We start from the raw sequence: 15,856 nt of genomic DNA on the forward strand, positions 1-15,856 counted from the left end.
TCGTTATTATTTATATAATAATTTTAGTATAATAATATTTTTAACACATTTTGTAGCATTTAATTTTCTTTTTGGAAGTATATATTATGTTATTTTTAGGAACAGTATAAATTTTTCTTTCCATTGCGCAAATAATATTACTTGTTGCGGTAAAGTTTTTGTGATCTGAAGAAGTTAGTGTTATAGATTCGGTTTTCTTTAACAATATAAAAATGCATTAAGCAAAAAAATGCATTTTTGTAAAGGGATAGTTGAGATAGTGACGAAAATTTTACATGTGAGAACAAAAAATTGCACAAATGTGATTTGAAAGTTTGTTTCCTTTATTTTTTTTAAAAGCAAGGCGTACTGAAATAAGTTTAGTCTGGCAAGACATAGAAATTTAGTCTTTTTTACTTTGAGAATGCCATTTTTGAAGTCATGATATTTTTTCCTTTGCTTCATGGAAGTCCTTTATAAATAATAACAATGAAAGGAAATATCAACAGTTTTTAAAAACCAACATTTCAAAAGTAATATTCTTGAAAGCAACATTTCAAAATAAAATATATGTGGAATCATTTTTAAACAAAACTGCAGCAAGACAAATTTGTTCTCCATAAGATTTTCAAAACAAGCAACGTTTACGCCAGGTTAAACAAAATTCGTTTTAACAGTCACAATTTTTCTGTCTGTCTTTTCAGTCGCAATTTTTTTTTCCAAAACTGCATTCAATTTTTAATAACTGCATCAATTTTTCTGTTTTAAACTGCATTCTCGTATATTTAAAGTATACTTTTTTAAAATAGATTAAGTGATAGAAGGGTCTACTGAGACTTTTCTAGTTAAAGAGGTAGTTGAAGGCGAGATACTTGTAGAATCCAAGAAAGTTTTTAGGAGAAAAACGTCTTTCTGCCTTTCATTTTAGTTTTTAAACAAGAACTGTTTAAAAACTATTGTATACTTATTGTACTGGGTACTGTTTAAATTTATTTATTCTTATCCGTAACTCATGTAAAGTGAAGCTTGTAGATAAGCAAACGCTTATTAATCATTTTATAAAATTGTTTTCTATCTAAAAAATTATCCATTGTACTTTATTAATTAAGAAGAAAGGTAAAAACGTGGTATCAATTGAGATCGACATTGTTTTCGTTCATTTATCCCCTATAAAGATGGCTCCGAATTCTCATACGCCAAAACCACTCCTTATGAAAGTCACTAATAAGTGAATATTTTTTTAGTAAGAACACAGTGGATGTTTATACAAACTGCTATATACACTTTGTTTTTGCTCTAAAATCCATCACTTTAAACAACAAATTGAGCGGAAATAATTTCTTTAGATTCATTTGCGTCGTTTATGAATGTTTCATCACCAGTAATCATCTCAATTCCCATATTATTTACTTCGTCCACCGTGTCAACCACAAATACTTCGATATCAGAACAACTAAATGTAGATGCAATGGAATCGTAATTACAGTCTTTATTAATTAGAAGTAGCTCTGTTTGGGTTGCAACACCCGAATAGGTTTTATTATCTATTTGTACACAACTGCAGACATATTGAAAATGCTGTATATTTTCATTTTGAGAGCTTTGTGGAGAAGATGAATATTCTGCAGATACATATATATATATATATATATATATATATATATATATATATATATATATATATATATATATATATATATATATATATATATATATATATATATATAGAGAGAGAGAGATTAGAGAGAGAGATTAGAGAGAGAGATTAGAGAGAGAGATTAGAGAGAGAGATTAGAGAGAGAGATTAGAGAGAGAGATTCTTTATAGAGAGATAATATAGAGAGAGAGAGATAGAGATTCTTTTTACGATCATATTTTCTTCATAAATATGAACGTAAAAAAATAAATTATTATAAATAAATTTTTTTACGTTCATATTTATGAAGAAAAGATTCTTCACAAAAAAGATTATATGTATATATATACATATTTTTTATTATTTTTTTTTTTATTATTATTATTATTTATTTATTTTGCCGTTGATAAATATTACAAAAAAGAAATTACAATAAAAGAAAAATCCTGGCCGGAGCAAGAAGAAGACAGGTTGTCTTATCACCGAGCCCCGTCACACAAAAATTTACATGCACAATAAATGATAAAAGACAAAAAGACAGTATAAATACAAAAACAAAAACAAATCAAATACATCAGCAATAAAATAATTTGTTGCTAACAATCTTCCAGCAGAATAATTTGCAAAATAAAAAAGTAAAAACGACAGAAAATCATGAAAGTTATAAAAACACAAAAAAAAATGAGTTGTTTAATTAAAAAAAAAAAAGAAAAAAAAAAAAGCAATATATGTAAACATAAGTATTTGGGCTGATTATTTAATATCATCAAAAATATGAACGAAAAAGACAATTTTATTTTCGTTATCTTTTATACTAATGGTTAGAAACCATTTTAATAAAAGCTAAAGAAAGTGATAAAGATCTAATTTATTTTCAAGCGATTCAGTCCAAACCTTTAAATTGTTTTCAAAAAAGGTATTTGAAATCTAATATATCGAATTCCATGTTCAGTAAATACCGTTTTGAATCATCCTTAAAACTTTGCAAAGTGCAGTTTAAAACGAAGTTTTGCTTTTTACTAAAGATTGGAAGAAATTTTTTCCAAACTAAAGGTCCCCGATATTGAATTTGGTACGAACTTAATTTAAGAAGGTTTATGGGAACCACAAAGTTATTCACTGAAAATTTGGTTGGATATTTATGGGAAATTTCATTAAAGTAGAATTGAAATGTTACTGGAGAAAACCCAAGTTTTGCTTTAAACATAAATAACATTACTTGATGAATATTAAGCTTATAAATATTTAAAGCTCCAAGCTGACGTAAGAGAGGTTCGCATTGTGTTTTTCTATTTGCCCCAAATACTATCCTGCAAGCATGTTTTTGTTTACGATAAATTTTTTTGAGTTTAGTGTGATTAGTGCTACCCCAGGAAATGTTACAGTATAAGAGATAACTGTGTATAAACGAAAAATATAAATTTTTTTAAGACTCGTTATTAAGAAAAGGTTTTGTTTGGTATAACATGGCAATATTTTTTGAGATCTTACCTTCAATATATTTAATATGAAATTTCCATGACAATTTTTCATCTAAGAGCACTCCCAGAAAGTTTGTAGTCAATTCCCTTTTAATTATTTTATTATTGATTAAAAGATTGGGTAGTTTAAGAGGAATATTCTCGGCTTTACTAGGTTTATGGAATAAGATAAATTTTGTTTTCTCTACATTTAATGATAGTCGGTTACTTATAAACCACTCGTTGATCTTATCTAATTCGTCGTTAAATATTTTAAATAGAACAGTATTATCTTTGTGAGAATAAAACAAATTATTGTCATCTGCAAATAAGATAGTATTTAATACTTTTGATGATAAATATAAGTCATTTATATAAAGTAAGAACAATAATGGTCCCAAAATAGAACCTTGGGGTACTCCACAAGTTATTAAGTTGTTTTTTGAGTCTTTTGTTTCTTTAAGTACAAATTTCTTTCTGTTAGTTAAATATGATTTAAACCAAAGTAAACTTTGATTTTTAACACCATAGTTTTCTAATTTTTTCAAAAGAATTTCATGATTTACTGTGTCGAAAGCTTTGGATAAATCAATAAAAACCCCTATTGTATAGCAATCACTATTAAATCCATTTGATATATGCTTAACCAATTCAAATATTGCATGGTTAGTAGAATGATTTTTTTTAAAACCGTATTGATTTTTATATAAAATCTTATTTTAAGATAGATATTTATAAAGTCTGTTGTGCATAATGCGTTCAATTAGTTTAGAAAAGCAGGGTAAGACTGAGATTGGTCTGTAGTTTGATATCTTGGTCTCATCGCCAGATTTGAAAATAGGTGTTATTTTTGCAATTTTTAGTTTATCTGGAATATGACCTGATTTAAGGGAGAGATTAAAAATATGGAATAATGAGGGTTCGATAATATCAAAAACAGATTTAATTACATTAACATTAATTTGATCTATACCTGCACTTTTATTTTTTTTTCAGATTATTAAAAGCAGTGTGTAGTTCACTTTTGGCTAAAATTGGTTCTTCCATAATTAAATCAGTTCTTGCAAGATATGAATCAAATTTTTTTTGACCAACTGGAATTTTCGCTGCTAGGTTTGGGCCGACATCAAGAAAAAAATTGTTTAATTTCTCAATAATAACTTCTTTATGATAAATCATTTTTCCCTCAATAATAAGTTTTTGCGGTAAGTTATTTTTTTCAATTTTATTTTTCCCAATTAAGTCTCTAATAACACTCCATATATATATATATATATATATATATATAGATATATATATATATATATATATATATATATATATATATATATATATATATATATATATATATATATATATATATATATATTGCAAAACTATTGGCAATCATAAGATATGTAACTTTCGAACATGTAACTTTGCATCTTTTAGAAGAATGCTCTTCAATTGGAAAAGAATAATTATTTACCGTTTTATTCTAGAAGAGCTAATGATTTTTTATGCTAGAAATAATCTCTTCTATCAACGTTTCAACAAGACAACAAGCCAAAACATAATTCCCATACTCCCCGCTGCTAAAAATGAGCTTTTCAATAAGCTCTTTATTTAATTTTCCTAGAGCTCACCCAAGGGCTCCTTAAAGAAGTCTCCTTCGAGACAGTCATCTATGAGACCCTTTAGTAGAGCATCGAAGAACTTTTATTTGAAAAAGTGATTGTAGAGCTCTGCAGAGAACTCTTAACATATGAGCATTCTTCATAAAAAAAATAATAAATTTTCTTCATTTAAAAGCATGGGATCACAATTTACGAATCCACACTTTCATATTTGAAATAAGCAATCATTTGTACAAGTATTTTAAACTAAAAAAAGAAAAAACACCCTGCCTTCAAAAAAGTTTAAGATAAGCCCATTGGAAATTAGAAAATCACTTAACGAAAATTTTTTATTTAAAACTGTGTTCACCAATAAAGACTCATCAGATAAAGACTCGTCAGAAATGCAGCATTTCTGATGAGTCTTTATTAATGAAACACAGCGTTAAATGAAAAATTTGGGTTAAGTGATTTTTTACTAATCTATTATTACTCTGTTCTTAAAAGAACATTAAGCACTCTATTTTGTTGAATACATTTTGAAATTGCTTATATATGTATAAATATATATATATATATAAATATATATATATATATATAAATATATATATATATAAATATATATTAGGGTGGTGCTAAAAACAACTTTTTTTGAAAATGTCAGCTGACAACCCCTAAATGTGTTTTATATAATAAAATAATACTGGATTTAAAAAATTTTTGAATAAAAAATATTTTTACGGGTGTCACAAGGCCCTTATACATCAAACAGGTCCCTAATAATATAAAAAAAAAAGTTTTTCAAAAGTATGTCATGTTGGGTCAAACGAAGCAAAATCATATACAAATTTCAAAAATAATATTCATTTTATAAAAAAACATAGATAAAAAAAATTATAATCAAAAAATCTTGTTAAATTCCCTATTTTTCATTTTTAGTTAAAAAACGTAACTTTTTGTTTACTAAAACCTAAAATAACAATTTAATTATAAAATGATTCATATTTTTGAAATTTTTATATATTTTTGCATCATTTGAGACCCAACACGACATCCTTTTGAAAAACTTTTTTTTTTATATTATTAGGGACCTGTTTGATGTATAAGGGCCTTGTGGCACCCGTAAAAATATTTTTTATTCAAAAAATTTTTAAATCCAGTATTATTTTATTATATAAAACACATTTAGGGGTTGTCAGCTGACATTTTCAAAAAAAGTTGTTTTTACCACCACCCTAATATATATATATATATATATATATATATATATATATATATATATATATATATATATATATATATATATATATATATATATATATATATATGTATATATATAATATTTTGTATGTTTATAATATTTTGTATGTTTATGCTTACATTAAAAAAGAATGTTTTGCAAAGAATTGGGGTGATTGGAGCTTGGGAACAAAAAAAACCTAATTTTTGGGCCCACCCACCCCTTAACTTGGGAGCAACTAGTTTATAAAATATTATCTTCACTATTTTTATGTAAATTCATATTCATCACCAAATTTCAAATTTCATGCAATAATCTCTTTTTTTTCAAAAACTATGACCATATAAAGTTTTATTCCTCCTCAATTTGAGGGGGCTGTAAACATTGCAGGGTCATAAAAACTGAACACTAAGAGATTATTGCATGAAACTTGAAATTTGTTGATGAATATGAATTTAGATAAAAATAGTTAAGAAAATATTTTATAAACTTGTTGCTCTCACGTTAAGGACTGGGTGGGCCCAAAAATTAGGGTTATTTTGTTCCCAAGCTCCAATCACCCCAATTCTTTGCAAAACATTTTTTTTTTGATATAAGCATAAACATACAAAAGTTTGGAGTTTGCGCAATGCCTGTAAGTGTCAAAACTCAAACATCTAAAAATCCAGTGTACACCACTGTATATATTTGAAATATATATTTAATAAATTTTGTCATCTTCATAATAAATTATTTACAATAGGGTAGGGTGGGGTAATCTGAGCCTATTTTCACCTATTTCTGACTTTGAGTTAAAAAAAAAAAAAGTTTAAGTATCGGCTTTCTGGCAAAAGATGTCTTAAAACATGATTGGACATCCTACTCAACAAATTTAATAAAAAAACTATTACTAAAAATACTATCAATAGGTTTGTGGAGCCTTTATTTGGAGATCCCTATGCAGACCCACATTACCCCGCTACGTGGCATAATGTGGATCTACATAAAATGTTGGTAGTTCTGGTTTAAAATACTGCTGCTTATGAAATATCTGACATCTATATGCACACACCTTTTTTATAGTATATATACAAGATTTTAATTTAAAAATTAGTTTCAAGATATTTTTTATTTAAAAAGAAAGTGCATACATACATAGCACAACAATAAAATTAAAATTTCGGAGAAATAAAATTTAAAAAAATGGTGATCTAAAACAGAAATAACAATGTTTTAATAATGTGTTTTATAAAAAACAACTATTTATTTGATCACTGCACTTTTTTGGTATTCGTGCTATTTTAGGCATTACTTAGATCTTTTTGGGTATTTCTTTGATACTTCAGTAGAGGTAATAGTTTTTTTTGTACATTTTTTTTTAACTTGGTTTTTTTCCTCTCTAACTTTTTGTTCCTCAAGTAGTCGTCGTTTGACTTTCTCATTTGCAAGGAGTTCTCCACATTTTGCTTGTACTCTCTTCCTTTTTTGTTTTTGTTGTTCCATTATTGCTGCTGTTTCTGCAGATACATTAGGACATATGATTGACCGTAATAGCTAATCTTGGTGTTTGTAATCTTGGAGATTTAGGGCTATAATGTTCAGGTGATTGATTGAGAAAGTCAATACCTGTTATTTCTCTTTCCAACTTGTCTTTACTTAATGGTGAGTTACCTGTACCACAAAATCCTGCTATAGTATTTGCTGGAGAGAGTCTCTGACATAATTGTTTCAATAATCCTGTAAAAGCTGTCTTACCAATATTTTTGTGTTGTGTTTCTCTTGCAAACCGCTTTAAAATTTTTCTCCACTCATTCTTTTATGGTCCAAAGACAGCCACATCTAACTGTTGTAATGCGTGTGAGCAATTTGGTGGCAGACAAACAATTTGGATATGGTTGTCCATGGCCGCTTTTATGGCACTATATGTTAAATGATTGCCATGACCATAATAAAGCAAGAGCATTGGTTTTTTATCTTGGTCAACAAATGGTATAAAGTGCTCAACAATCCTAAACAAAGAATGTATTTACTTCTATTGAATCATTTGTACCGTCTTTAAGAACAAAAAAAGCTATTCAGTGTAAATACATTAATAAAAAGAGAAAGAAAAAAAAAGTTGAAAGAAAAAGATGAAAATTATAAAATTAAAGTAAAATACCAGTTTTCAAATAGAAAGTCTTACATCCATCCACTTGCTTTTGTCCTAAAAGCACATTCTGGTGGTCCATTTTCTATCCATTTAGAATACAGATAGCCTTCTCCCTTAAAAACAGCAAATGATGGAAGATATCTTACATCTGCAGACACACAGAATAGCACAGAGTACATAGCTTTACCAGAAGAAGCAGCCAGTTCATAAGCATCTTTGCTTTTTGGATGTACAAATACTTTCTTCGTTAAATGATTTGTGGAGAGCTCAGTCTCAACAACGTTGTATTTGGTACAATGTTATTATTATGAATTACATCAGATAAAGTAGTAAAAAATTTATCTACAACTTCACGTGTTAAACTTTTAGCTCTTGAAAATGTAAGTATTTCAGGTTTACGTAATCGAAGTTTATCAACATGATGCTTCCTAAAAGAAATCACCCAATCTTTCCCAGGAATTCCATTTTTAAAAGGAGTTTTCATCCTCATTGATGTGCAAAATGAAGCAACTAAATTACAAATATCAAGAGAATCTAATGGAAGACCATATCTTTGACAATACTGCGCTGCGCTTACAATCAGATCACTCAGCACACTTTTTCGACCTTCACGTTTGTTTGCATTAAACTCTTGTTGTTTTATTCTTTGTCTCAATGTTTCTTTAGGAACAGAAAATTCTTTAGCAGCATGATAAATAATTTTTTTTCCTCACATACTAAAAAAGTTGCTCTTTCCAAACTATCAGCATTGTACTTGGGTTTTATTTTTTTATTGTAACATCTTGGCATTTTTAAAATACTTTCTAAAGTAGTATTTATGAGAAATCTGTTAAATTTTTAGTGAAATAAATTAGCATAAACCTTAGCATATCACATAAAAAAATATTTTAACACCAAATAGGCCTTATATAATACTTTATTTGACCTAGGTGAACGTATTGTTTCATATAAATAAATGCACATGTTTCTTAATATAAACTTTAAAGATATAAACTTCAAGCATAAGAGTTTAATAGCTCTAAAGAATTATTAACACGAAAATAGTTAGGTCTGATGAAACTAATAGGTTTATAATGTTACTAAGAACAACTTTGATAATATTATGACATATCATATTATTTTACATACATAGTCCCACTTTACCCCACCTGATTATATTTCAAATTTTAAACAAACCATGTGCGTTAGTGTCTTGAAGGTATACTATCCTTAAACTATAGTAATTTAACTTTAAAAATAACCATTTTTCATACGCTTATGCCTTATTTGAATATATTTTCTCTGAAGTTTAAAAACGGAGAAAAAAATGACTTTGTTGATGTATCTAGCATTTTAGCTTTAAAAAGTGCCGTTTCTAACAGCATAGCTAGGTTATATCTTAAAATTAATTAGCCTATTATGTTATAATTAAGTGGTAAAAATTACAACTTTATAGCTAAAGCCAATATCAATCAACAGATAAATATGAGTTAGACCCAGATTACCCCGTAGACCCACATTACCCCACCCTACCCTATTTTTTTTAATTGAGTTGTGACGGGAGAAGGCAGAAGACAAAAGTCTTATCATCTAGCCCCGTTGTATCATTTACGTATTAAACAAATAATAAGGTATCATATAAAAAAGTATTACAATCTCAGTAAATTAATATAAATACTTTTAAACAAAAAGTGTAACTTTTTTTCTGAATACAACATAACTTAAAGTAAAAAAATATTAATAAAATTTAAAGATAAATAATGAGGTTAAGAGTGATATCACTTTTTAAGAAAAAGGAGAAGTTGAAAAATAAAAGAGAATCAAATATAATAGAGTTTGAGATACGTAATAGTCAAATAACTATTTTTTTCCAGATAATTTTAATAGTTAAAATTTTAGTTTTACTATTGTTTGGGAGAAATATTATTGTTTTAACAAAGTTTATGGTTTAAGCAACAAATTTTATGGTTTAAGGTTACAACAAATTTTATGGTTTAAATTTAATGGTTTAACAAAGTTTATGGTTTAAGCAACAAATGCTTTGTTTAATATTTATGATCTATAATAAAGAAAACGTCTTCAAAAATATTAGGCATCATATGATATTTTAATCTAAAAATGAACATTATAAATATTTAATCAAGAATATTATAAATATTTAATTGATAAACATTCAGCCTCCAAGCTTTCTAAGGGGTGGATTGACTCTGGTGTATTTAATAGTATTTAATATTATATATATATTTCGCCGTTTGACAATAATTACAATAACTAAGTAAATAAATTAAAATTTACATGACAGGAGCAAAAAGAAGACTGTAGTTGACTTATCACTAACCCCCGTAATATATACGACACATAGCATAGCTTTTAAAAACCGTTTAAGATATAAAACCTTTTAAAATATAAAACCTTTTAAATACTAATTAAATTTTCTTAAAAATTATATTTTAAGTAAAGAAAGAAAGTAAGAAAAATAAAAAGTAAAAAAAAATTTTTTTTTTTTTAATTTTTTATACTTTTTATATTTTATCCTCCTATTACTTTTTTTTTTAAATTTCATTTGTTAGATCGAGAATAAATAAGAAAAAAATTAAAAAATAATAAAAACAGAAAAAAAAGATTAGGTAACAAAAATAAAAAGATAAGAAGTGAATGCATTCAATTAAATTGACAAATTTAAATGTTTACGATCTGCAAGCCTATGTTGCTATTAAATTATCTGTCTATATTATCTGTCATCAAGAAATTTTTCGTAGACTTTTTAATTTTCTTATTTAAATCTTTTTTATTCTTTAATCATAGCAAAACATAAACTTTTTATTTATTACGTGAAATATTAATCAAATAAATATGTAACACGTCATCTTACAGCGTTCTCGACGTCTTTTTCGAGTCTCAGCGTTCTTTTTTTATATATATGAAAAATCTTCCCTTATAATTGTTTATGATATTATATTTTAGCTTGTAAGTTTTATGAAATGTTAACGATATGTTTTAAAATGCAATAAAGAACAAAAAGAGAAAGAAAAAAAAAAGAAATTGGTTACATAGTAGGGGCTGAACCAACTTCGTAACTAATTAATTTAACTACAAAACGTTACATCGCGGGTTTATAGCATAAGCTACATAACATTAGCACTATAGAATAGGTTATATCACGTTATATACGGATAGGTTACACAACGTTAGCACTATAAAACCAATTAAATTATGTATTAACCAATTAACTATGTATATGCTTTGTATTAACCAATAAACCAAAGCTATGTAAGATAGCGTTGGTTTAAATGGTAACCAATAAAGTGTTGGTTAATTAACCAATAACCAATTACCCAACGCAATGAAACCAATTACCCAACGCAACGTAAATTATTAACACTATGTCATATAAAAGAACTGTATTACACAACTGTATTACATTACGCAAGGCAATGAAACCAATTACCCAACGCAACTTAAATCATTAACTCTGTGCCAAATAAAAGAACTGTATTACATAACGGTTAAGCGCTATGTAATACAATGTGCGTCAGCCGGGAATCGAACCCGGATCTATTGCTTGGAAGGCAACAATGCTAACCGTTACACCACCGACGCTTGACATTATGAGGGAAACTAACTATTTTAAATTTCAAAAAAATTATAAAACTACATAAACGTAAAAGCAATATAAAAAATTTTTTCTTATATAAAATTAAAATCAGGTTTTGAGTTTTCGAAAAAACCTACATCTTGAAATTTGTTTTTTTTTAATTGAGCTATAGCTCGAATAAGTAATAATAATTTTAAACGGAATCCGTACGAGCTAAAGTATAGCAAGCATAACTTCTATTAATGAAAAAACATAAATATTAAGATAATATATAGGTATACTATATAGGTATATAGATAATATATAGGTATATAGATAATATATAGGTATATAGATAATATATAGGTATATAGATAATATATATAGGTAACTGTATCCTGACATATTAATGTGAGCAAAACTAAAGTTTTCTTCTTTTTTTTTTTTTTTTTTTCGTTCTTTATTACAATGTTTAAGATACAATTACAAGTATTCAAGAGAAAAATTACCACTAAAGATATCGTAAAAATAAATAAATAAAAAATAAAAAAAAGAACGCGGATACACAAAAAAGACCATCAGTCACAAAACCGCTGATGAAGAACTTGAAACTTAATAGTTATACAAATTATAAAAGTCGTTATGCAAATAAATTCAATCGTTAAGATTAAAAAGTCCTTTTAACAACTAGAAAATATAAATAAACAAAAAATATACAAGTATTTGGTTTACCAAATACTTGTATATATTTTGTTTATTTATATTTTTTTTCAAGACCATCAAGAACCTCTTGGTTCATCGAGAACCGCTTGTAAATTTAAAAATCTCATAAAAATCAAACGCATACATACATGGTCAAGTGTATAAAGCACAAGAAAAATTTAAGTGCATTTATATACATATTCAGTTGCGTCACATTCCTTAAAAAATAAAAAAAGTAAATTATTCAATGTAAAAAAATATAAAGAAATATCATTAACAGACAAAATGATTTCCTAAGGCTTTTTTTTGAATGAAAGATAACTCCATTCCAAAGAAAAATCAAAATGTTTTAAAACTGTTTTATTCCAAAGAAAAGCTCCACGAAGTAATACTTGATTTTTCAAAATTAGTTTGAAAGAATGGATGACGAATTAAATTATTACTTCTTAAGTCGTATTTATTTTTATCTTTTAGGGTATATAAATTATTGAAAAATACTGGGTTAGAGTTAGCTTTACATTTGTACATAAAACAAAGAATATTAAAAGCATTAAGCTGATATATATCAAGAGTTTTCATTTTAAATAAGAGAGGCTTGGCATGAGTAAATCGGTCTCTAAAATGAATAAGACGTGCAACATGCTTTTGTTGACAATAAAGAGTTTGAATATACAACAAGCAATATTCGCCTAGTTCAAATGACAATAGATAAAGGGGTAATATAATTGAGTTAAATTACGTTTATTAAAAGCAGTTCTAGCTTAATACAACATTCCTATACTTTTAGCGATTTTATGATACAAGAATTCTATGTGATATTTCCAATTAAGGTTTTCATTGATGTAGATACCCAAAAAGTGTGTATTATTTACTCTTTTTTTTTTAAATTTTGTCAATATAAAGTAATGGTAAATCGCAACGCGGAAGTTTTTTTATAAGCTGGATGAAAGAGTATCCAATTAGTTTTTTTAACATTAAGTGAAAGCTTGTTTATTTTAAACCATTCCGAAACTTTTGGTAATTCGATATTCATATTTTGAAATTATGTTGTATTGTTGTTATCAGATAAAAAGAGGTTAGTGTCATCAGCAAACATGACAGCGATCAAGTTCGAAGCTTTATGTAAGTCATTGATGTAAATGAGAAAGAGAAGGGACCCAAGTATAGAACCTTGGGAAATACCACTGATTATATTCAATAGATTGGATGGGTCAGTTAAATTACTATAAACAAACTGTTTACGATTGCTTAATTAGCAAAAGTTTAAAAATTAGTAACAGTAAAACATTTCCTTTAATTCCATGATATTCGAGTTTTTTTAGAAGAACTTTATGATTTGTATCAAAATATTTTGATAAATTTATGAAAACTCCCAACGTGAATTGAGAATTTTCAAAAGATTCAGAAATATTACGAATAATTTAGACTATTGCATATTCTGTTTAGATTATTGCATGCTCTGAGTTTTTTTTTTTTTTTTTTGAATCCGTATTGATTAACATATAGTATATTATTTGAAGAAAGGTCATTATAAATTACGTTATTTAAGATTATAAGTTGAGTTGATTGATGATGGTCGAGTTTATTATGATGTAGGATATTTCAGACATGTCAGTTGTTGTCCATTGAATGACTTTTTACTTTGATTCCAAAGTGAGTCAAATAATTTAATACAACCTCTAGCAATTGAATTTGTTTGAACTCTATTCGAATTCAGCCCGTTAAAATAATTAGAAATCTGAAAATAGACATAATTCGTAAAAACCAAATTTGTCATTTTTGCTGAAAAGAATGATACCTGACTCTTTCTAACATTAGACATTTGTTTTTTTGAACTCGCAAAAGACCTGAAATTTTTAGTCTATGTTTATTCTCCTCCGAAACATTTTCCATCTTTAATTACGGAATACGGCTTCTTTTTTTTTTTACTAGAGGCTATAAACGGAATCAACTTATTATTATTGCATATTAGAAAACAGTTTCTACATAATACGACTACCTCGAAATGTAAAAAAAGTGTTGTTTTGCATGCATTGGTATTTTTAGTAACTTTGTTTGGGCTACTGAACAGGAAAGAAAAAATATTTGAGTACATTATTATACTGTCAAGATCCCCTGTAAAACGTAACGCTTAGGAACATTCCATATAATATTGCAATAATTAATTAAAATGATTTTGTATCAAAAGGAATGATATTGACTTGAGACCTGTATGGTGCTGTTTTGGTAAAATAACTTGATATTTAGTACTTCTGTCTTACAATCAATTTTTGAAGGTATTAGTTTTTTTGTAATGACAGGAAAAAAGTTTAATTTAGCTTTTCGATAATTTATTTCTAAAGATCTAAGAATTGACTCAAACAAAAGAAAATTGTTACTAAGTACGCAATGAACAAGTCAGTTTTATGTCAAATAATCAAACAATTTAGTAAAGGGAGCTCTTTAGAAATTGAAACCACACAAAACATGTTGTTTTACTGACAAATAAATTATTTTTCAAGTCAAAAAGAATCCTTTTGACTGCGCTATTAATACCAATAAAAAAACTAAAACTCTTAGTGTCTGAAAATACAGATAGCTGACAACTTTTAGGACTTGTAAATTTCAGAGCACCAATTTATATATATATATATATATATATATATATATATATATATATATATATATATATATATATATATATATATATTCATGTTATTCTGAAGCTAATAATATAATTATTAAGATACGTAGGTATGAAAATAACTGTTTTTGCAATATTATATATTGTCAAAACAGTTATTTTCTGTTATTTACTGTCACACATTGATCAGTCAAAAAATTTTCAGAACAGAAGCAATTGTTATTTCAGAAGTTGATGACATATTAATTACGTAACCAGTTAACAAAACATAAAAAGTGAAATTATTATGTGTTCACTACCAAGACAGTTTGCAATCCTGATGCATCTTGCTGCTTTTAAAGTTTTTTTAGTTGCATTTTAGTTGCTGTTTTGATTACAAATAATGCTTATTGTGCCAGTTATGTGCAATGACATATCGTTTTTCATTACACAGTATCCATGTGTAAGTAATTAATAAGTATTCACAGAAGAATCAATTCCATTTATAGTATTTGAAGTTTAAATAATATTGTCTTGAATATTTTTAATGCAATAGGTATCAAAATTTTGTCTTTTTCTAAGAAGGCTTAGTTTTATTAGTTGAAGTTAGTTTTACTCAAATCGACATCTCTTTCCACCTTTTATTGTGACACTCAATACATTATTTTATCTCGTTGATAATTCAAAAAAAAAAACGTTTTTTAAAAATGCTTTAGTATCATTTTTTTTAAAAAAAACCTCTTTCAAATTTTTTTCCAATGCCAATATAAACTTATATCGCAGTCGTAAGTCTCATAAGAAATACATTACACTTCATTGAGCAGCTTTGCTTACAAAAATGATTTGTTTGTTCAAATATCAATCCCAGAATTCTAATTAGTAAAATTTTGTGATGTTGACCTAACGGTACGCTATAGTAGCGTCGCTATTCAATACTCTTTAAAAATAACACGTGTTTTAT

At 26.6% G+C, this 15,856-nt stretch overlaps 1 non-coding gene across 1 annotated transcript; it reads right to left on the reverse strand.

Moving 5' to 3' along the window:
* Positions 1 to 11,545: 11,545 nt before the first annotated feature.
* Positions 11,546 to 11,617, reverse strand: trnag-ucc (transfer RNA glycine (anticodon UCC)). Its single transcript has one exon. It is a non-coding gene; the product is annotated as a tRNA-Gly (tRNA).
* Positions 11,618 to 15,856: the final 4,239 nt, after the last annotated feature.

Source organism: Hydra vulgaris, chromosome 09 (assembly GCF_038396675.1).
Source record: "Hydra vulgaris chromosome 09, alternate assembly HydraT2T_AEP".
NCBI lineage: Eukaryota > Metazoa > Cnidaria > Hydrozoa > Anthoathecata > Hydridae > Hydra > Hydra vulgaris.